The sequence below is a fragment of the Dendrobates tinctorius genome, unplaced genomic scaffold (genome assembly GCF_039654945.1).
Source record: "Dendrobates tinctorius isolate UK_male_01 unplaced genomic scaffold, ASM3965494v1 ptg000159l, whole genome shotgun sequence".
Classification (NCBI taxonomy): domain Eukaryota; kingdom Metazoa; phylum Chordata; class Amphibia; order Anura; family Dendrobatidae; genus Dendrobates; species Dendrobates tinctorius.
In genome coordinates, this window is record NW_027361826.1 from 14,298,334 (window position 1) to 14,304,333 (window position 6,000).

The following is a 6,000-nucleotide window of genomic DNA, read 5'->3' on the forward strand; positions in this document are numbered from 1 at the left end:
GAAAGCTTTTCTGTGCTAAAATATACCCATTAACATCACTGTTTTAAATCGGCACCAAAATCGCATAAAATGCAGAAGCAACGCAATAATGAGAACAGATCTTTGTTGTGTATTTTGGCGTGGTCACTTGCAGAAAATATGCAGATAAAAAGAAGCAGAAAAAAACACTATTTATGCTAAATGTGAACACCGCCTAGGATAGCTGAGAAATGCATTATAGGATTTTGGGTAGCTCCCAAGTGTCTCACGTAATATTACCATTTACTTGTACACGTGTTTCTCACTAAATTAGAATATCATCAAAAAGTTAATTTATTTCAATTCTTCAATACAAAAAGTGAAACTCATATATTATATAGAGTCATTACACACAGATTGATCTATTTCAAGTGTTTATTTCTGTTAATGTTCATGATTATGGCTTACAGCCAATGAAAACCTAAAAGTCATTATCTCAGTAAGTTAAAAATTAACAAAAAACACCTGTAAAGGCTTCCTAAGCATTTAAAAAGGTCCGTTAGTCTGTTTCAGTAGGGTCCCCAATCATGGGGAAGACTGCTGACTTGACAGATGTCCAGAAGGCAGTCACTGACACACTCCAAAAGGAGGGTAAGAGGCAAAAGATCATTGCTAAAGAAGCTGGCTGTTCACAGAGTGCTGTTTCCAAGCATATTAATGGAAAGTTGAGTGGAAGGAAGCAACTGGGCCCAGCGACTACTACGCCGAAAGACCACCAACCCGAATGGCGAGGGACGTCTGGACGGCTATGTTGACTATATAATTAAGCACCCGTAGTCGGCCATACCGCGGCCCTATAGTGACCGGCTATTGAAGTAGTTGTGTTCTACCCGTTTGTGTTTGTATAGAGCCTCTGCGAGGGCAACCCATGTTACCCCTTTTGTTGATCAGGCCGTGACTGAGCAAAGTTCCCTCTAGTCTTATAAACGTTATTCTAGAAAGCACCAAATTGTCTCGCGACTCGTCACTGCATCCTGCGTACCTGCAAATACCACATTTGGCGTAGTCGGCAGGATGCAGTCTCTGAGCGCAGACAGCAGTGCGCCTGATGAGTATGGGCCCCCGCTCCAGCATTTCCTTGGGGGCTATGCTAAGTAACTTGCCCCGGTTTTCTGGCTCTGATACGCTGTTGTGGAGCTGGACAGAACGTATGTGGGGCCTTTTCCGTATGCACCCCATGACCCCCGATTTAGAGGCTGAGGTGGCCCTTATGGCGCTAGATGGGGAAGCTCGGAAATCGGTAATGTTGAGACCCCCAGGGCGTCGCAACACCTTCGCCCGGGTCTTGCAGATCCTGGAAGAGACCCACGGGGATCCAACAGACGTGGGGGAGTTGAGAACCCGGTTGTTCAGCTGGATGCAGGGGGAGGGGGAGACCATCACCCAGTATATGAACGCCCTCCAGGAGCTATACACCGCCATAGAAAGGAAGGATGGAATAGGGGTGGTGCCCATCGACGTTACCCTGCGTGACCTGCTAGTGACTGGACTCCGGGAACCGCTAATCAAGCAGGCATTGCGGGAACAGGTCCGAGTGAACTCACGTTTAGCCTTCTCCGAAGTGGGGAGTCAGGCCCGGGTGCAAGAGCAGGGGATGACGGCTCCTGTGGGGAAGGCCCGGAGCATGGAGTCTTCTGTAAGCGTTGTCAAAGAGCTTCAATGGATTGAGGAAATGAGACAAGAACTGAAGAGTATCTGGGGCGAGCTGGCTGAAGTGAAGAAGAGAACGGAGCCCGCGCCTGGCCGACCTGGCCACAATTCCGGGCCCTGGGGGCCTCGCAATACCCGGGGTGGCTGGGCCTCACCGCCCTGGTGTTATGAGTGTGGAGAACTGGGCCACTTCTCACGGGAGTGTCCGCTGCGTGGGAAATACCCACCCCGGTGGACATTAAACTAGAGGTCTCCGGGCATGGGGGATGCCGCTTGGAGCTGGAAGCCACAACAAGGGGTGGTGGAAGTCACGAAGAACTGGTCGCTAAGTGCCCAATAGTATGGGCTGAAGTCGAGGGTCGTGCTGTGTGGTGTCTAGCGGATACAGGGTCGCAGGTAACGACCATGCTGGCAACGTACTTCCGGCAGCATTTCCCGGAAGTGGCAAGGCCCCAGTGGGGGCCCATGATACGACTAGTGGCCGCAAACCAACTGCCGGTGCCTGTCGCCGGAGTGGTGTGGCTTCAGATGACATTGTGTGGTAAATCCCTCGGCCGCCGGGGAGTGGTCTTAACCCAAGGAGAGACTAACGACCATCATCTGATCATTTTGGGCATGAACATACTGCGAGAGTTCGGCAATCTACTCCTCAACGATTCCACGCAGGAGACCTTAAGTCAGTGGGGTTCTCTCATGGCCCAGGGGCAGGTCTTCCAGTGGTTGGTGCGGGAGGCGCGAGTGCTCCAGGAGTGTCAGGAAGGTGTGGCGCTGGGCAAGGTCATCGCGCCGGTGGCCCCCCCACTCATGCTTCCTCCGGGGCAGACGGTGGTGGCTCTGCCAATTCGCGCCCCGTTGGTTGCCACTGGAGGGCATGGAGGTGCAGGTGGAACCCTGTTACTCGGAGCGCCTGCATCCTGGCATCCTGGTGGCCCGCTCCCTGGCCACAGTGCGGGAAGGGACCATCATGGTACGATGTGTCAACCTGGAAGATTAGGATATCGCCCTGAAGCCCCGAGCCGAAATGGCCAAACTAGTAAGGCCCTTGGAGATGATGCTGCCGGACCAGTCCAGTTGAGTGTGCAACCCGAAGATCCCTGGGCCGTAACGGTACGAACCCAACAGACTGTCGCACCCTCGGCTCAAGAAAAAGGGCAAGTCATCCTGGAGAAAATGCGGGCTGAACTTTCCAGTCTAGCGCCAGCCCAGCTTCTCCAGGTAGAGACACTTCTTGGACAATTTTACAATATCTTCGCCAGCCACGAGAACGACTTCGGATGTACCACGGCCATTACGCATGGGATCCCCCCGGCGATATCTGCAAATACCACCGCAGCTATACCAGGAAGTGAAAACTCTATTAGCCCAAATGCTCCGGAAGGGGGTCATACGAGAAAGCCAGAGCCCTTGGGCGGCCCCTATTGTCCTGGTTGGGATGGGATGAAACTGAATGGGAGGAGACACAGATTAGATATTAGAAAAAACTTTTTGACAGTTAGAGTGATCAATGAGTGGAACAGGCTGCCACGAGAAGTGGTGAGTTCTCCTTCAATGGAAGTCTTCAAACAGAGGCTGGACAGACATCTGACTGGGATGATTTAGCGAATCCTGCTTTGAGCAGGGGGTTGGACCAGATGGCCCAGGAGGTCCCTTCCAACTCTACGATTCTATGATTCTATGGTTCGGAAAAAAGATGGCACTCTGCGTTTTTGCGTGGATTATCGGAAGTTGAACGCCTGCACCATCAAGGATTCGTATCCGTTGCCCCGCATAGAGGAGTCTCTGTCCGCTCTGGGGAACGCGACGTACTTTTCAACCCTGGACCTGGCCAGTGGGTCCTGGCAGGTGCCGTTGTCGGAGGAAGACAAAGCCAAGATGGCATTCATCCTTCCCATGGGACTGTTCGAGTTCAATCGGATGCCGTTTGGGCTGGCCAACGCCCCAGGAACTTTTCAGCGGTTGATGGAGCGGTGTCTAGGCGACCTTAACTTTGAAGCCACGTTGATATACCTGGATGATATTATCATCTATTCCACAACGTTCGAGGACCACCTGAGGCGGTTGGGGCAGGTGCTCGGCCGGCCGCAGAAGTACGGGTTAAAGGTGAAGCCCCAGAAATGCCACCTGTTCCGCACCCAGATCGAATACCTGGGGCATACCGTCTTGTCAGAGGGCGTCTGACCATCCCTGGAAAAGGTTGCTGCCATCCAGGGGTGGCCTACCCCTGAGACGGTGAAGGACGTGCGGGCCTTCCTGGGGTTGACCGGCTACTACCGTCGGTTCGTGAAGAATTTTGCACGCCGAGCTTGAGCCCTGCAAGACCTGCTGAAGGGGGCTCCCGCCGGGGCGAATGGACGGAAGATCCAGTGGCAGCAACCGCAAGAGGATGCGTTTCAAGATCTCAAAGCTGCTCTCTCGGACGCCCCGGTATTGGCATATGCGGATTTTTCGCAACCGTTCATCCTGCATACCGACGGGAGCCTCCAGGGACTAGGAGCTATGTTGTCACAGGTGCAGGACGGCTGGGAGAAAGTGATCGCCTACGATAGCCGGTCGCTGCACGACTCAGAACGCAACCCGGACAATTACAGCTCCTTTAAGCTTGAGCTCCTCGCGGTAGTGTGGGCAATGATGGAGCGATTCGCAGAGTACCTGGCGGGCTTTGTAGTAGTGCGGACCGATAACAACCCGTTAGCCCATTTGGAGAATGCCAAACTGGGGGCCCTAGAGCAGCGGTGGGTGGCTCGGATGGCCAAATTCAATTATAAGATCATCTACAAACGGGGAGCTGAAAATGTGCACGCCGACGCACTCTCCAGAATCCGACACACCACCCCAGGAAGAAGTCGAGACGATGAATTAGAAGCAGATGAGACGCCGTTCGCCCTTACCACCACCGCGCCTACAGTCAACATGCAAGAAGCACCTCATCTGGGACTCCTAGGAGGGATGCTGGAATAGCCTCGTGACAACTGAATTCAGCAGCAACAGGAAGATACAGAGATTGGGCTCCTGCGCCGATGGGTGGCCACCGGTAAATTGCCCACGGGCTCACAGAGACAGACTTTGACCCAAGATATGTTGCTGATGTTGCACCAATGGGAAAAACTAGTCATCAAAAAGGGACTTTTATATCGAAAAGCCATGTCACGAACCACGTCAGCGAAGATATGGCAGGTAATCGTGCCCGGAGCCCATCTCAACCAACTGGCCTGGGAAGCCCATGAGAAGGGGGATCATTTTGGTGCTCAAAAGACTTTACAATGGTTGCAGCAGATAATGTACCACCCACGTTTGCACGCTGCTGTAGAAGAAGTTTGTCGAACCTGCCGCTCGTGCGAGCTCGCTAAACCCCCCCCCCCGCGCAACGAGCCCCAGTGCAAACTATTGTAACATCAGCCCCTCTGGAGCTTCTTACGGTGGACTATCAGGCCGGACCTACGGTCAATCAGGGGTATGAACATTGTCTCGTTATGGTGGACCATTTCACCAAGTTCGCCGTGGTCACCCCCACCCGAGACCAAACTGCAGAGTCGGCTGCCTATGCGATTTGTAAGAACTTTATTCAAGTGTACGGCTGTCCGCAACGAATACATTTGGATCAAGGAGCGTGCTTCCTAGGAAAAGTCATGGAAGAGCTACATCATCTTTACGGTATCAATAAATCGCGGACTACGCCATACCACCCGCAAGGAAACGAAGCCTGTGAACGATTCAATCGTACGCTAATCCAAATGCTGCGCACCCTGGAGAGCGAACGCAAGGCCCGCTGGCCTGAATATGTCCCCGAGCTGGTGTGGGTATATAACAATCGGGTGCATCGAGTGACTGGTTACACCCCCTACTCATTGCTGTTCGGACGGGATGGCAAAGGAATTACGGAGGTGGAATTGAACCCGGGAGGAACCCCAACCCTGGACCGGGGTATCCTCGTGGGTCCGAAACCACTGGCATCGGCTGTAGACCCTCCACCATGTCGTCCATACGAAGCTCCAGGATCTAGAACACCAGGGGGGAACCCTGCCCCTACCCATTGACTTTCAGACAGGGGATCGGGTACTCATACTTGATCAACGTCCCCAAAACAAGTTAGAACCACGGTGGGAGCTGAGCCCGTACCAAGTGCTGCGTCGAATAAGCCCCGACGGGTCGGTGTACGAAATACAATCTGATGGAAACAACGCACCTCTCACTCGGGTTGTGCACCGTAACATGCCTTGTACGTCTACCGATCCCCTGTGGCTCGAGCCGACCCTCCAGGTACCCGGCCCCCTACCCACGGTCTGGGACCTGGATGAAGAAGAGGACTTCCCCGTCGCATCTGCGAGTAGCCCC